The 17,553-nt window shown below is 43.9% G+C and overlaps 1 long non-coding RNA gene across 1 annotated transcript; it reads left to right on the forward strand.

The window, feature by feature from the left end:
• The first annotated feature begins 1,608 nt into the window (after positions 1–1,608).
• On the forward strand, positions 1,609–4,868 carry LOC121628565. The gene is made up of 3 exons (XR_006008196.1): positions 1,609–1,701; positions 4,208–4,270; positions 4,782–4,868. It is a non-coding gene; the product is annotated as an uncharacterized LOC121628565 (long non-coding RNA).
• Positions 4,869–17,553: the final 12,685 nt, after the last annotated feature.

Below are 17,553 nucleotides of genomic sequence, written 5' to 3' on the forward strand. Positions count from 1 at the left end.
CATCTGCACATCTGGCTGCTGGGGAACAAACTCTGTTTATCTGTATAGACTGTTTACATTTTGTCTAAAGAGGATGTAAAAGTAATGAAGAATTACTCTTAACAAATATTTATTGATAAAAACAAAAACAAAAACAAAAACAAAAAAACACGGACTACTTGTTTTTACGTGAGATGAGCACATCAGGTGTAATGAAACAATAGAAATATAAGCCAAGCTGTAGCAGAGCTGCTTTGTTTTTATGAACAAATGTAAATGTGTGATTGGAGCTTTTTCAGATAAAACTGATACAACTTCATTGATATGAGACAATAAAAACATCTCATACCACTATTTTGTCCACATACACTGAACTGCACAGAATAGCACAGGCTGGCTTGGATTCCATGGTTGCTACGGAGGTGCATCATTATTTAAAAACAAACAAAGTTTTCACTGATAAAACAGATTTTCTGAAAATTCCGTTTTTTCTCAACAAGTCCTTTATAAAGACAAGTTGGCAAATTCATCTTGAGAGTCAAGAAGAAATTCAAAGCACCAAATATGGAAAATGTAAGTTTTGAGCTTATTTAAATTCTGTAGGTCATAATTTAAGACTTTTAACTTCCATTAATGAGGTAACAAAGTAGATTCAAGAGAGATTAAGTCTGGATTTAACTAATTGAGAGCAGAAAATGTGCATTTGAAAAGTCTTGTTTTAATATTTGGGCTGTAAGTATTAGAGTTTTGTACATTTCAAGAAAATGAATCGCCTTAGAAGTGATTTGGTTTAAGGAACTCTAAGATAAGTTTAGGAAAATGTTAATGTTTTACTTAAACCTCATGTGTTTGATTAAAAACTGTTTTTGATGTATAAAACTCAGATTTTATCTCTAAATGTTATAAAATTATAGCTATGTCATATCGATATAACAATCACAGCACCGAATTTGGAAAATGTAAAATCTGAGCTCATTTAAATTCTGTAGTTCATAATTTAAAACTTTTAACTTCCACTAATAATTTAACAAAGTAGATTCAAGAGTTTAAGTCTGGATTTAACTAATTTGGAGTGAAAAATTTGCATTTAAAAACTGTAAAACTCGCTTGAAGTTTTATTATTTGGGCTGTTGGTATTAAACTTTTGTATATTTCAAGAAAAAAACAGCTTATAAGTGATTTGTTTTAAGGGAACTGTAGGACAAGTTTAGGAAAATGTTAATGCCTTCATTAAACCTCATATGTTTGATTAAAAATGTGTTTTAGATGTATAAAACTTTGATTTTTATCTCTAAATGTACTAAAATTGTATAGACATGTCTAAAACAAAAGGTTATACTGCATTATTTTGCATTTTAAACAACTAAAAGGTTGATAAACGAAATTAGGTGTCAAGACTGCAAGTGAACTGCGCATGCGCTAGCCGCTGGCTGGACGCACGCGTTCGCCTCTTTGCGTCCAGACTGTAAATGAACTGCGCATGCTCAAATCCGCTGACAGAGATGCCGACGACCACTCCTCTGCTTCCAGACTGCAGATCAAGTACGCATGTGCAAAGTCTCTGCTAGCTTGTCTGCTGTTATTTAAAATCGAAATTCATAGAGTCAGAAAACTTTACTAATCTCCGAAGGCGATTTGAGTCATCATAGCAACAACGCGTTCAAAGTGCAACAAAAAAAGAACTTAGCAGCAACTTGTTCAAGGTGGTATTTTTAAGGGGCTGTAAGTATGAGAACATGAAATAAGTAATGAATGAAAAGCAACACAATACACTGGTATTTTCATAAGAGGGTTTCAAATAAGCCGATTTATGAAATGAATGAATGAAATGAAATGAAATGAAATGAAATGAAAAATACTTTATTAATCCCAAAGGGAAATTCAATATTGTAGTAGTAGTAATTTTTTTTTTTTTTTTTTTTTTTTTTTTTTTTTAAAACAATCACATTAATTAATTAAGGGCTTTGTTCTTCAGCCTGATAGCTGCTGGAAGGAAGGATCTTCTGTATCTCTCTGTCTTGCATCGGACTTGAACAAGCCTCCCACTGAACACACTCTGTTGTTTCGTCACGGCGTTGTGTAGAGGGTGTGAAGGATCTTCCATTATCTTCGTCAGCTTGTACAGAATTCTTTTTTTGATGATCAACTCCAGCGGCTCCAGAGTTACTCCAAGCACAGATCCAGCTTTCTTGATCAGTTTGTTAATTCTTTTCAAGTCTCTGGTTCTGATGCCGCTGCCCCAGCAGATTGCTGCAAAGCTGATTGCACTTTCAACAACAGACCTGTAGAACATTTGCAACATTTTGGTGCAGACGTTAAAAGATCTCAGCTTCCTTAAGAAGTAGAGTCTGCTCTGACCTTTCTTGTAAATGTACTCAGTGTTGCTTTTCCACTCAAGTCTGTTGTCCAGCTGAACTCCAAGGTACTTGTATTCCTCCACCACCTCCACCTCCTCTCCCATGATGGAAACACTTCTATGTGTGTTCTTGTTCCTCCTGAAGTCAACAATCATCTCCTTTGTTTTCTTGGTATTCAAGATGAGATGATTGTCACCGCACCATTTCACAAACTGACCGACCAGTTCTCTGTACTCTGCTTCTTGTCCATCACTGATACACCCAACAACTGCTGAGTCATCAGAGTATTTCTGCAGATGACAGAACTCAGAGTTGTACTGGAAGTCTGAGGTGTACAGCGTGAATAGAAATGGTGAAAGTACAGTCCCTTGTGGTGTTCCAGTGCTGCTGACCACCATCTCAGACACACAACCTTTCAGTCTCACAAACTGTGGTCTGTTTGTGAGGTATTCGTAAATCCAGGTGGTTGTGGAGGGATCCACCTGGAATTTCTGCAGCTTCTCACACAGCAGAGCAGGCTGAATCGTATTAAAAGCACTTGAGAAATCAAAGAACATGACCCTCAAAGTGCTGCCTGACTGGTCCAGATGAGAGTGGGCTCTCTGAAGCAGGTATATGATGGCATCTTCAACCCCAAGCCCATTACGGTATGCAAACTGTAATGGGTCCTGAAAGGTGTTCACCTGCTTGCTGAGGTGAGCCAGTAAGAGTCTCTCCAGGACTTTCATGACGTGAGATGTCATGACGTGAGATAAAGGCAAAGTGATTAAGGTACATGTAGCCGACATGTAAACATATATGGAATTTGAATCTGGTCTCTCTTATTGTTCTACAATAAACAAAAAGGATGTGCTGAACCAGGACAAAAACAGCTGAACAGTAATAATAAAACATATTATACTGAAAACTTCACATGAAAAACACAAATTTAAATAGAGTGGCAGATTAATTGAACAAGAAGATGTATAAGTTATTAAAACAAATAATAAATATTGGATATGAAGTGATGAAGTGAGGTGGACGGAGGAGGAAGAATTTCCGGGGAAGAGAAAGAAGTTTGGGCTTTTCTGCTTGAGCCAAACTGGAGATGAATGGATAGATGGATATTTTAGTTCATCGTATATGTTCATACATTTTTAATGATTAAATTGTTAACTCAGAGCTTTCACTTTAAACAATGACACACTTTTAGAATAATAAAGTTTTTAGAAGAAGGCTGTGGTTTTTTGATAAAGAAAATATTGTGATACTAAAATACAACTAAATACTAAATTAAGTACTAAATATATGTCATTAATAAAAAGAATATGCTTTTAGACTTTCTACAAATTACACAGAATAATTTAGATCAGAGAGAAAGTAGAAGTGTGTTTACTGAACACTGACAGAAGTCAGGTGGTACGTTTATTATATGTGTGTGTACTCTGCACTGTAGCCATCAGTACACATCAGAAATACTCTAACTTGGTCTACAATGCAAAGCAAGCTCATTTTTATACATTTTCATGCATTATAAAGCAATAAAAGACACTAACAGCGGACATGATAAATGTCTCAGGCTAAATCGTTTTTAACTATATGAATTTGACGTGTTTGTTTGCAGCTGGACTTGCAATCTTATTTTAAAAGAGATTATTTTAAATGCTGCTTTCTCATAAACTTAGACCAATTAAATGATTTCAGTGGAAAACAATAAAACAGGTAATATTACAGGAAGTAAAATCCAACACTGGCAGCAGAACTTTGTGGGTTAAAAAGGTTTACAGGCTTCTTAAATTCACTTTTGCTTCAGGACAACAGGTCTTGTAGGACGGTGTGAATTTCCCACGTGTCAGATTTACAGTTTGTCTCTTACGTGTGTTTATTTGCAGAACTTGTGGTGTCCCTGTTTCTTTGGCAGTGGGAGCGTCTGTTCACCCTGCAGGGAAGTCCAGGTAATTCATAAATTTCTATATTTTAAATTAATCATTTTAATGTAATATTGTGACCAATAATGAGAGAATGGGACATTTTTCTGAAGTAGGAACACGTTCCTGAGATAAACAGGAATGTTTTAGTTGACAGTTTACTGTCCAAGCCTGCTGCACAGCTTGGAATTTAAAGGTTTGACATGTAAAGTCTGATGCAAAGGACCGAATAAGTGGGAGTGACGTGGTCACAGTGCAGCATTTGTACATTTTGCTTGGTGGGAATGTAAAAGTTAAGTCAGGAGGTTCCTCAGCTCGGAACTTCTTTTCTGTGGAAGTGACCTTGTGCAGGTGGTTGATGCAGCTTTTAAAGAAGTGAATCCTTCAGTGCATCAGCTGTGTTGTATTTCAGTCTGCAGAGTCAGTCTTTGTGTCATAAATCTGCAGTGAGAGTCCGACATGTTTTCCTGCTTTAGTTTTCTGCTCTTTGATTTCTGGGAGACGTTAAACTGCAGCAACATGTCATCATGTGTCACAGGAACTCCTCGCCGAGGAGACGCCGCTGGGGGAGGTGGACTCCAGCCCTCCTCTTTCTCCTCTTCCCCCCTCTCCTCCTCTTCTCTTTATTTCCGCTCGTCTTCCTCCTCCTCATCCCTCCTCTCTTCCTCGTGTTCTCCCTTATCCTGTTCCGCTCCGTCCTTCTCCTCCCTCCCCTCCTCTTCCTTGTCTCTCTCCTCTCCCTCCTTCTCCTCCCTCCCCTCCTCTCCCTTGTCCCTCTCCTCTCCCTCCTTCTCCTCCCTCTCCTCCTCTCCCTTGTCCCTCTCCTCTCCCTCCTTCTCCTCCCTCCCCTCCTCTCCCTTGTCCCTCTCCTTCTCCTGCCTCCTCTCTTTCACCTTGTCCCTCTACTAGTTCTCCTCCTCCACCTCCTCCTCCTCCTGGTCTCCCTGCAGTCTTGGGTCCAGCTTACCCTGCTCCCGTCATCCTGCAGGCGGCTCACCTGACCAGTCCGGTAGGTGCTGACAGGAACAGGTGAGAGTGGAGGGAACGGGCAGATGTTCATTCTGCTTCATCTATAAAGATGCTGATCAGTAACAAAGATTTCAGAGCAATTCAGGATAAAGTCATAGAAATAAATCATCAAATACAATTTGTTTTAAAGAGCTAAAACATGAAGTGACTTAATTAAAAGTCCAGCAAAGTTCAGCAAGGGTCCAGGGAAAGTAGTCCAGTGAAATAGTTGGTCCACAACAAGTCTTTCATCTATAAAAGTCTGTTTTAGGCAACAATTTAAGGATTATAAGTTTAATCCAATCAATAAATAATTTCCAAAAACCAACAATATGGTCAGATAAACAGATGATTTCTTTCCAAAGATGAATGGCATGAAACACTTTTGATGATAAAAGCTGATCAGATGTAATTGATGAACGCAAACAGGTGAACATGTCTCCGTTCCCCAACTCTTTCCTATGATGGAAGGATGTGTTTTTGTGTGTGTGAGCTGGTGGGCAGATGTCACCACAGCAGCTTGTTGTTTCACATCTGTTCTGTGTGTGTTTGTGTCTGCAGGTCAGCTCTTTACCATGTTTTCGGCTCCTTAATGGCCAATTCTTGGTCCCTTTTGGATCCCAGTAAGTAAAAGATAAATCCTGATCAATGTTTAGCATCAGCAGCTGAGCTTCTGTTTGTATGTCCACACTGTCTTCCTGCTGTAAAATGTGTGTGTGTGTTCCTGCAGGATGCCAGCCCGTCCTGCTGCAGCCACCCTGAACCCCTCACAGTAAGTTTTCTCTGGATGCTTTCACTCCAGATCTTCTCCTCACTCCTGATCTGTGTCATTGGATTAAGTTTATGCCTTTTTGTGAGTTGCCATGGAAACAGGTCAGCTCTGCTCTGATTGATTTTGTTCTGTTTTGTGGCTGCAGGAAGAGGAAGCGTGATGACGGCAACGGGCTGGCATGTGTCAAAAAGCCACGCAACGCCTGAAGCCAATGACGTAAGCCCCACACCCTGGTGGATCCTGTTGGGTCCTCCACTTGTGCACCACCTTTAGCCCAGACAGACTCCACCTATTCAGAATTTTAGGGCTCTTTTTTGGCCCTAAAATCCTTATATATGGTTGTTTAGTTAGTTCCTGTTAATGGCAGGAAGCTTGGAGTCATTCTTGACCAGGATTTGTCTTTCAGCGCTCACATCAAACACGTCTCTAGAGTAGCTTCATTTCCATCATATCACCAACATAAGGAGCATCCTGTCCTGAAGTGATGCTGAACATCTGGTCCACACATTTTATCCCATCTGTGTTGGACTACTGTAACACCATCTTAAGTGGATCCCCAAACTACGCCCTTAAAACTTTTCAGCTGATCCAAAATGTTGCTGCCAGATTACTGAGAAGAAAGAGCACATTTCTCCTGAGTTAGCCTCTCTGCACTGGCTCTCTGTAAAATTTATCTCAAATATCTGATTGTTTCTTATTTCCCATCATTCTCAAAACATCGGAAAACTTGTGGTACCGAGAATTTCTGAAACTAGAAGGGGTGGCAGGACTTTTAGTTTAAGGCTGACACACTTTCTGCTTTTAATAGAAAACTAAAAGTTGACCTAATTTAAAAAAAGCTTCTGAGTAATTTATTTATTATCATGATGTCATTCATGTTTCTTCTGTCTCTTGTAGGTGTCTAAGTGGCCGTCTTGAAGTGTGTTTCCAGAGGGTTGACCAGAAGTTCTGGGACCCCGCCTGAGATCACCACTTCACTAAGTTTTACATTTCAATGAAATGTTTAACTTTTGTATATAGTTCACTTTTGTTCTTTCATGTTTTGTTTTTTTCATTTTACATGTAAATACTTCATTCAAAATTTAATTTAAAATTTCAAAATAGTTTTTCTTTTCTGTATAAACTGTCCCTCTGCAGTGTGCACCATCTACCTGCAGAACATCCACCTGCCACCTCCACCTGCACCACCATCGGCTTGCAAAGCACCACCCTCCTGTTTCCACCCACAGCCACCACCATCGGCTTCCTAAACACCAGCCTCTGCTCTCCACCTGCAGCCACCCACCATCGGCTTGCTAAACACCAGCCTCCGCTCTCCACCTGCAGCCACCACCATCGGCTTCCTAAACACCAGCCTCCGCTCTCCACCCGCAGCCACCACCATCGGCTTGCTAAACACCAGCCTCCGCTCTCCACCTGCAGCCACCACCATCGGCTTCCTAAACACCAGCCTCCGGTCTCCACCTGCAGCCACCACCATCGGCTTGCTAAACACCAGCCTCCGCTCTCCACCTTCAGCCACCACCATAGGCTTGCTAAACACCAGCCTCCGCTCTCCACCTGCAGCCACCACCATCGGCTTCCTAAACACCAGCCTCCGCTCTCCACCCGCAGCCACCACCATCGGCTTGCTAAACACCAGCCTCCGCTCTCCACCTGCAGCCACCACCATCGGCTTCCTAAACACCAGCCTCCGCTCTCCAACTGCAGCCACCACCATCGGCTTGCTAAACACCAGCCTCCGCTCTCCACCTGCAGCCACCACCATCGGCTTGCTAAACACCAGCCTCCGCTCTCCAACTGCAGCCACCACCATCGGCTTGCTAAACACCAGCCTCCGCTCTCCACCTGCAGCCACCACCATCGGCTTGCTAAACACAAGCCTCCGCTCTCCAACTGCAGCCACCACCATCGGCTTGCTAAACACCAGCCTACGGTCTCCACCTGCAGCCATCACCATCGGCTTCCTGAACACCAACCTACGGTCTCCACCTGCGGCCACTACCATCTGCTTGATAAACACCATCGTCCCGTCTCCACCTGCAGGAACCACCATCATCTTCTTCCCACACAGTACTGTACAAAAGTCTCATGCCACTCCTTTCCTTTCCACCTCCAACGTTGAACTTGTCTCGAGCAGTAGTTTCTGTTGCTCAAGACAAGTTCAACTTTTCCTGAAACATTTTAAACCTGGAACCTTTTCTAGTTTCCTCCATCATCAGTAGTCCAGGCTTTCTGCATGTTTGGAGTCTTTCTTTAGATGTTTGGCTGCGTTTTAGCTTGTTTTCAGTCCAGTTCTTGGACCTGACTGGTTTAAGAGGAATGTGTCTTTGTTTTATTCATGTGTTAGTTTGTTTATATGTTTATGTTTGTTTGCCTCTTAACACTGACCTCTGAATCATTCAGGTGCATAAAGGCTTCTAGCTCAAAGATGATCCAGTGTTACGTCGACACGACAGAAAACTTAAAATTGATTTTAATTTGGATCTTTAGGTTCTTTGTTAGCCGCCTGCCAAAAAGATATTATTATTCATTCTGATTTCTTTCTTAATTATGAAAAATAACAAATATAAAGTAGTTTGACAGGCATAAAAATTGTATTTTGACCCAGCAAGGTGATTCCCAGAGTTATCAGCAGAAATCTTGGCATATCTCAGCATGGTATCCACCAAGCCACTGGTTCAGATATGTAAACTTCTTAAGGCTTGAGATGCAGACGGACGTCTGAATGTGGAGGTGTTGTGTTCATCTGTGTCTGAAGTGGTTGTTTTGTCTCTCCTGTATGAAGGTCTGAACACTCCTTGCTGCTCTGCAACACGACGTCACTCAGCTGTTTTGTCATTTGGGTGAAGCTGCTTCTGTATGAGAGTGATGTTTTGGTTTGAGATGAACCAGGATGTAGTGTTTGGAGAAGATCCTGAGTTTCTCAGACACTTGCCAGATATGGAATGACAACATTCTTCTCTGTTTGTGATGCTTTTCCAGACATTTCAGCTGATTTAATGAAGGTCTAGTTTTTAACTCACACCACCCACTGGATCACAAACTGTATGTTGAGGACGGAGGGAAAACGTAACAAAACCACATCAAGGAATCCATTTCAACCTGTTTTTATCTAAACAGAATTTCATCAAATCAGCTACATTTCTGGAAACAGCACAAACGTAGACGACAGAAAGAACAGGAGGAAGAATATTGTCGTTCCATATCTGACAGGAGTGACCAAACATCAGTCTCTGACAGAGGCTGCTTCACCCCAAGGACAAAGCAGCCAAACACCAGCTGAGTGGCGTCGTGATGACGAAGAATCTACAGCAACAAAACCATGTCTCAGCATGGTGGACAGTGTGTCCTCAAATTAACTGGACAAGTTGATAAAGAAATTCACATATCTCAACTGGTGGCTGGGCTGAAAGCTATTGACAGCATCTGAAATCCAGCACAGGGCTGATAGTGGATCTGAGGTGTGCCAGGTGACGGCAGAACTGGACTGAAAATCAGTGGTAACACGTCTGATGGAGGGATGAATCCTCCTCAGAGCCCAGACCTGAAAATCATGAAGAAATGTGGAATCATGTTGACAGAGAACAGAACAAAACGCAGCCAATGTGTTTCTGTAAATCTGCTTTTTTTCTACTTTTTTTTTCCCTGGAGTGGCTCCAGACTTTTGCACAGTACAGTCCCCCAAGGTAAGAATCCACCTTCCATCCCTGTGATGGACACACACCATCAAATGTTCTTCACGATAACTTTTGTATATTTAACAACTCATTTCTGTGCCACATGAGTAAACTGTGTAATACTCTTTTCTTTTCCGGGTGCCGGGGGGGTGTCCCGGTGCCCAAGACGTCCTGACTGAGAAGAACATTGCCAATGGCTGAAGGTAAACAGAAGAAGTGTCACTTATGTTTAGAGGATAGAAGGTCTTTAGTTTCTTTCATTTATTTATTTAGGTTGTTTTTTCATTTCAGTGAGTCCATCCAGTTTCCAGCTCGGACCGTTAGAGTCTCCATCCTTTGGGACAGCGACTGAAATCACCATCGGAGCCACTTCACTAAGTTTTACATTTAGTTTAACTTTTTATATAATTCACCATTTTTCTTTAATGTTTTCTTGTTTTCTTCTTATACGTAACTAGTTCTGAAACACCATAAGTGAGTTTTTTTCTTTTCTATTTATGTTATCCCTCTGCAGTGTCCACCATCCACCTCCCATCTCCACCTGCAGCCACCACCATCGGCTTGCTAAACACCAGCCTCCGGTCTCCACCTGCAGCCACCACCATCGGCTTACTAAACACCAGCCTCCGCTCTCCACCTGCAGCCACCACCATCGGCTTCCTAAACACCAGCCTCCGCTCTCCACCCGCAGCCACCACCATCGGCTTGCAAAGCACCACCCTCCTGTTTCCACCCACAGCCACCACCATCGGCTTCCTAAACACCAGCCTCTGCTCTCCACCTGCAGCCACCCACCATCGGCTTGCTAAACACCAGCCTCCGCTCTCCACCTGCAGCCACCACCATCGGCTTCCTAAACACCAGCCTCCGCTCTCCACCTGCAGCCACCACCATCGGCTTCCTAAACACCAGCCTCCGCTCTCCACCCGCAGCCACCACCATCGGCTTGCTAAACACCAGCCTCCGCTCTCCACCTGCAGCCACCACCATCGGCTTCCTAAACACCAGCCTCCGGTCTCCACCTGCAGCCACCACCATCGGCTTGCTAAACACCAGCCTCCGCTCTCCACCTTCAGCCACCACCATAGGCTTGCTAAACACCAGCCTCCGCTCTCCACCTGCAGCCACCACCATCGGCTTGCTAAACACCAGCCTCCGCTCTCCACCTGCAGCCACCACCATAGGCTTGCTAAACACCAGCCTCCGCTCTCCACCTGCAGCCACCACCATCGGCTTGCTTAACACCAGCCTCCGCTCTCCACCTGCAGCCACCACCATCGGCTTGCTAAACACCAGCCTCCGCTCTCCACCTGCAGCCACCACCATCGGCTTGCTAAACACCAGCCTCCGCTCTCCACCCTGCAGCCACCACCATCGGCTTGCCTAAACACCAGCCTCCGCTCTCCACTCTGCAGCCACCACCATCGGCTTGCCTAAACACCAGCCTCCGCTCTCCTTCTGCAGCCACCACCATCGGCTTGCTAAACACCAGCCTCCGCTCTCCACCTGCAGCCACCACCATCGGCTTGCTAAACACCAGCCTCCGCTCTCCTTCTGCAGCCACCACCATCGGCTTGCTAAACACCAGCCTCCGCTCTCCACCTGCAGCCACCACCATCGGCTTGCTAAACACCAGCCTCCGCTCTCCACCTGCAGCCACCACCATCGGCTTGCTAAACACCAGCCTCCGCTCTCCAACTGCAGCCACCACCATCGGCTTGCTAAACACCAGCCTCCGCTCTCCACCTGCAGCCACCACCATCGGCTTGCTAAACACAAGCCTCCGCTCTCCTTCTGCAGCCACCACCATCGGCTTGCTAAACACCAGCCTCCGCTCTCCACCTGCAGCCACCACCATCGGCTTGCTAAACACCAGCCTCCGCTCTCCTTCTGCAGCCACCACCATCGGCTTGCTAAACACCAGCCTCCGCTCTCCACCTGCAGCCACCACCATCGGCTTGCTAAGCACCAGCCTCCTCTCTCCACCTGCAGCCACCACCATCGGCTTCCTAAACACCAGCCTCCCTTCTCCACCTGGTCCGTTAGAGTCTCCATCTGTAACCTCTGCGATCCATCTCCAGAAACACCTTCGGCCTCCACCTTCTGGCATCAACATCCAGGTAAAACTCACCTTCATCCTCCACCTTCAGCCTCTACCATCCACCTTCAAAAAATTTGATTGATCCATTGTCTATATTTACTTATTCTACTGCAGGGTCATGGTGGGAGGGGTTGGAGCTTATCCCAGCAGCTACCAGACAAGAGACAGGGTCCACCTTGGACAAGTCACCAGTCCATCGCAGGACCAACACAGAGACAAACAAGCACCCACGCTGACTCAGAAGCCAGAGTACCTGTAGAGAAGCCACACATGAGCAAGGAGAACATGCAGACTCCACACTGAAAGGCTCCAGCCGAGCTTCAATCCAGGAACCTTCTTGCTGGGAGGCCACAGTGCTTACCCCCACACCTCCATCCAGCCCATCTTCCAACTTACACTGTTACAAACAGAACTACACATTAAACCTCCACCTGAATTGTCTCCATGGTAACATCCTCTCTTCAGCTCCATCTCATCTTCCATCTAGCTCCATTAACTTGAGGTATTTTTATGTTCCTCTGTACCTGCAGCCTGGCTGATGGAGTCCTCCACCTTCTGCTTTGGCACTCAGAATTTTAAATGTCTTTCAGACTAAAATGACACAGCTCCACCTGCAGTCTCTGACACCCACCTGCAAAGCATCCACCTCCAGGAAGGAAAATCTACTTTCCTTCTGTACTGGTAACCTCTGGCATCAAGAAACTACAACCACCTTCAGCCTCCACCTTCTGGCATCACCCTCAAGGTAACGCTCGCCTTCATCCTTCACCTGCAGACTCTATCACCACCCTGAGATAAAACACCTCCATCTATTCATGTACTTTCCAACTTACACTATTTACAAACAAATCTACAGATTGAGCCTCTTCCTGAATAGTCTCCATGGTAACATCCTCTTTTCAGCTCCAGCCTCCATCATCTTCCATCTATCTTTGTACATGAAGCTTCACCTTCAGCCTCCACCTTCTGGCATCAACATCCAGGTAAAACTCACCTTCATCCTCCACCTTCAGCCTCTACCATCCACCTTCAGAAAATTTGATTGATCCATTGTCTAAATTTACTTATTCCACTGCAGGGTCATGGTGGGAGGGGTTGGAGCTTATCCCAGCAGCTACCAGACAAGAGACAGGGTCCACCTTGGACAAGTCACCAGTCCATCGCAGGACAAACACAGAGACAAACAAGCACCCACGCTGACTCAGAAGCCAGAGTACCTGTAGAGAAGCCACACATGAGCAAGGAGAACATGCAGACTCCACACAGAAAGGCTCCAGCTGAGCTTCAATCTAGGAACTTTCTTGCTGGGAGGCCACAGTGCTAACCCCCACACCTCCATCCAGCCCATCTTCCAACTTACACTGTTACAAACAGAACTACACATTAAACCTCCACCTGAATTGTCTCCATGGTAACATCCTCTCTTCAGCTCCATCTCATCTTCCATCTAGCTCCATTAACTTGAGGTATTTTTATGTTCCTCTGTACCTGCAGCCTGGCTGATGGAGTCCTTCACCTTCTGCTTTGACACTCAGAATTTTAAATGTCTTTCAGACTAAAATGACACAGCTCCACCTGCAGACTCTGACACCCACCTGCAAAGCATCCACCTCCAGGAAGAAAAATCTACTTTCCTTCTGTAATGGTAACCTCTGGCATCAAGAAACTACAACCACCTTCAGCCTCCACCTTCTGGCATCACCCTCAAGGTAACGCTCGCCTTCATCCTCCACCTGCAGACTCTATCACCACCCTGAGATAAAACACCTCCATCTATTCATGTACTTTCCAACTTACACTATTTACAACAAATCTACAGATTGAGCCTCTTCCTGAATAGTCTCCATGGTAACGTCCTCTTTTCAGCTCCAGCCTCCATCATCTTCCATCTATCTTTGTACATGAAGCTTCATCTTCAGCCTCCACCTTCTGGCATCAACATCCAGGTAAAACTCACCTTCATCCTCCACCTTCAGCCTCTACCATCCACCTTCAAATAATTTGATTGATCCATTGCCCATATTTACTTATTCCACTGCAGGGTCATGTTGGGAGGGGTTGGAGCTTATCCCAGCAGCTACCAGACAAGAGACAGGGTCCACCTTGGACAAGTCACCAGTCCATCGCAGGACAAACACAGAGACAAACAAGCACCCACGCTGACTCAGAAGCCAGAGTACCTGTAGAGAAGCCACACATGAGCAAGGAGAACATGCAGACTCCACACAGAAAGGCTCCAGCTGAGCTTCAATCCAGGAACCTTCTTGCTGGGAGGCCACAGTGCTTACCCCCACACCTCCATCCAGCCCATCTTCCAACTTACACTGTTACAAACAGAACTACACATTAAACCTCCACCTGAACTGTCTTGATGGTAACATCCTCTCTTCAGCTCCATCTCATCTTCCATCTAGCTCCATTAACTTGAGGTATTTTTATGTTCCTCTGTACCTGCAGCCTGGCTGATGGAGTCCTCCACCTTCTGCTTTGACACTCAGAAGTTTAAATGTCTTTCAGACTAAAATGACACAGCTCCACCTGCAGTCTCTGACACCCACCTGCAAAGCATCCACCTCCAGGAAGAAAAATCTACTTTCCTTCTGTACTGGTAACCTCTGGCATCAAGAAACTACAACCACCTTCAGCCTCCACCTTCTGGCATCACCCTCAAGGTAAAGCTCGCCTTCATCCTCCACCTGCAGACTCTATCACCACCCTGAGATAAAACACCTCCATCTATTCATGTACTTTCCAACTTACACTATTTCAAAACAAATCTACAGAACCTCTTCCTGAATCGTCTCCATGGTAACGTCCTCTTTTCAGCTCCAGCCTCCATCATCTTCCATCTATCTTTGTACAAAGCATCCACCTCCAGGAAGAAAAAATCCATCTTTAACCTCCACCTGCTGCTTTTTCCATCCACCTCCTGAAAATTCCCGCCTCACGTCCTCCTGCAGTCTCTTCCTCCATCTTCCAGCTGATGAGGGAGGTGTTGATGAAAGGAAGCTTCATGGTAAGGGAAATGTTCCTGTTTAAATGAGCCTTGCTTTGAACAGATAATTTCTCACCCTTTGACCTTTTCACTGACTGATCTGTTCAACCACCGACACACTGCTGTCCTCCTTCCTTTCCTCCACCTCCACACTCAGCACCCACACCACGTCCTCCTTGCTCCGACTGGGAATGCTGCTTCACACGGGCCTTTTCACTGGACTTGAAGCTCAAACAAACTCTCTTCTGATAAAATAAAACTTCCTGACTTTGAATTCTTAAAGATTTTGTGCTCATTCCACAAGTATTACCATGAAAGAGAAACCTGAATAACTTAGATTTCCATCAGTTTGTGGGATTTTAATGTTTTTTAATATGATTAAAGTTTTCTCTGTGGTGTGAAATCTGAAAGTGATGAATTGTTTTTATATTTGGGTGGAAACAAGTGTGTAAAGCAGGAGATGTTACTTCACACCTGCAGAAGAAAACAGTCTAGTAGTTTTTTGTTTTTTTAATGCACTTGTATTGCTTTCTGCACCCTGCTGTAATGTTTTATGTAAAGCACTTTGAATTGTCTTGTAAATGAAATGTGCTATACAAATAAATTTGCCTTTGGTTGTCTCAATATTATAGTTCTTATTTTAAAAAAAGTTTGTATTAAGAGTATATCTGTAGGAACTATTATATTTATAGTAAAAATCCACCTTTGTTGGATAATTCAGTTCCGGTTATTTTTTATATTTGTTCTGAGAAAATGTTTTCTGTCATTTAGCTGAGTTTCTTTGTTTTTGTATTTAATTATGAGCCATTTGGGAAACTACATTTATAAATATCATCTCAGTTAGAATGTCTGCTTCTTAGGCGTTTACCATTTGAATAAACTAGAGCATTTAGTCATTTTCTGGCAAAATTTCCTTCAGAAAATGAGTTCAGAGGACGACTGGAATGCACAATAAGCACTTGGAAATATTGTGTGCATTGTTTAGACATTTCACAGCAGTTTATTACACTTCATATTGGACACTAGACATCACATAGTTGCTATACACGAGGAGAAATGGCAGCCTCTAGCCAACACATCACATACTTGTGCTATTACATCTAGCAAACAGTTTCACAACACAATCACCCATGTACCTCCACCCATGTACCTCCACCCATGTACTTCCAACCATGTACCTCCACCCATGTACTTCCAACCATGTACCTCCACCCATGTACCTCCAACCATGTACCTCCACCCATGTACTTCCAACCATGTACCTCCACCCATGTACCTCCAACCATGTACCTCCACCCATGTACTTCCAACCATGTACGAACGTAAATAGAAGAAAGGCCAAGAAGCATCTGTTGGAATGTTAGCAGAATGAGGATTAATGAATGCAGCGCTGCCATAAGGATACAGGACCTATGTGGGAAATGGTATGAATGATTTAACATCTGACTACGTTTACATACAGCAAAATATGCTGCAAAGAAGGGATCCTCAGAGTACTTAACAAAAAATAAAAGAAAAAATCTGACTAATGGAGCAGCTAAAGGCTATTTGTGAAGAGGATCTGGCCAGGAGAAAAAAAAACAAGGAGAAATTAAAACAACACTACAGAACTTTGGAGGATTTTCTCACTTTGGTGCCCCCCTAACGAAGGTTTATTCAGCTAATTCTGTCTGCATCCTGTCTCTTCTCTGAGCTCTCTCCATCAGTAGGAGCCAGTCTGATGTTGACTCTTGTCTTTTCTCTCGTTTTGCCACTTTCACACTTTCCAAGCTTCCTTCAATAATGTCCTCTTGTGTTTCTTTGTAAAATCAGCCATGGTGCACATCCAAAATGGTCAGTGTGTTTATATCCAGTTGCTGGTGTATGGTACAGTACCATAAAGTAAAACACAGCTGTCACTCGATGCCCTGGGCTGGAACACAAAGTTGTGAAGTGGGGTTTCTCAGCTCCAGGATGCTACAGGGCAATGACAGCCCCAGAAATGTGCGTTATGAATGTTACCGTGCCACCAAAACAAGTCAGAGGCACAGAGTTGTAAAGATTGAAACTCATGTAGTGTTGCTTTAAACTGAGGGAGACAATGACTACATGGAGGTGCTGCAGTTAGATACAGAAACCCGATGTAGCAGGAAGCAAAACTAACTGGGATAAACAGGCGAAGACAGGGAGGTATTTAATGAAAGTTGCTCAAAAAAGCAAGACTCTCCTGGAATACTCAGACTTAAACTAGCGCCATCTTTTAATTAAGCCTGAAGTCATCCAATGAATGCAGCACACCTTTGTTTTATCCAGACTGATTCAAGACAGACTCGTCTTGTCTTGTCTTGTCTAGTCTTACTAGTGGACACGCCCAGGATATCCAACAAGCCCAAATGAATGGATTAAATAACACCTTATAAAATGAACGACACAAAAGGCAAAATCAGAGGATCAAACTTTGCTGACTGAGCTCCATTAAGAACACAAACATATTTCCACCTAAAACAGGCAAAGCTGCAGCTATTAACAGAACCAGGGAGGTGGTATGGTAGAAAAATGCTGACAGGCCAAATGTGTTGGTTGGGTAAGTGATCCACGTTCAGTTATTTCACCCTTTGGGATTAATGAGGAGTGGTGGCCTAGAGGTCAGAGAGGTGGATTAGTGTCTAGTGTCTAGCAGTGCTTTGTAAGTTCATGCTTCTCATGTTCATAGTTTATTTGACTTGTTTTAAGTTAGAAGTGAAAATGAAAGACTGAACTTGAGAAACCTGTAAC

The sequence above is a fragment of the Melanotaenia boesemani genome, chromosome 18, assembly GCF_017639745.1.
Source record: "Melanotaenia boesemani isolate fMelBoe1 chromosome 18, fMelBoe1.pri, whole genome shotgun sequence".
Taxonomy (NCBI): Eukaryota; Metazoa; Chordata; class Actinopteri; order Atheriniformes; family Melanotaeniidae; genus Melanotaenia; species Melanotaenia boesemani.